Source organism: Trichechus manatus, unplaced genomic scaffold, assembly GCF_000243295.1.
Source record: "Trichechus manatus latirostris isolate Lorelei unplaced genomic scaffold, TriManLat1.0 scaffold00273, whole genome shotgun sequence".
NCBI lineage: Eukaryota > Metazoa > Chordata > Mammalia > Sirenia > Trichechidae > Trichechus > Trichechus manatus.
In genome coordinates this window covers 2,168,801-2,169,146 of record NW_004444209.1, presented here as the reverse complement: position 1 = coordinate 2,169,146, position 346 = coordinate 2,168,801, and positions in this window count along the sequence as shown.

Here is a 346-nt window from a genome sequence, read left to right as displayed (position 1 = left end):
CCAATTTATTGCTTAGGTATTAAGCAGTAGAATACAAGTCCTTTATACATGAAAGCTTTCTTCATACCAATTTTCTTTTGTAATCCTTCATAATAGGACCATTTCGTGGGACAACTTTAGTGGACTCAAATTAGAATAGATTTAAATTGTATAATTATTACATTATGTTCATCTTCCATGAAACTTGCTATTTTATGTAACCTTGCTAGGAGGACATCAGGGCTTAGTCATTTTTACAGTAGAAATAATAGTAAAATGGGATACTTAAGGTCCTATGTGGGTTTCATCTCAGATTCAATCTCACAGTAACCTCCTACATGTAGGCTATTATCAACAAAACAGCCAA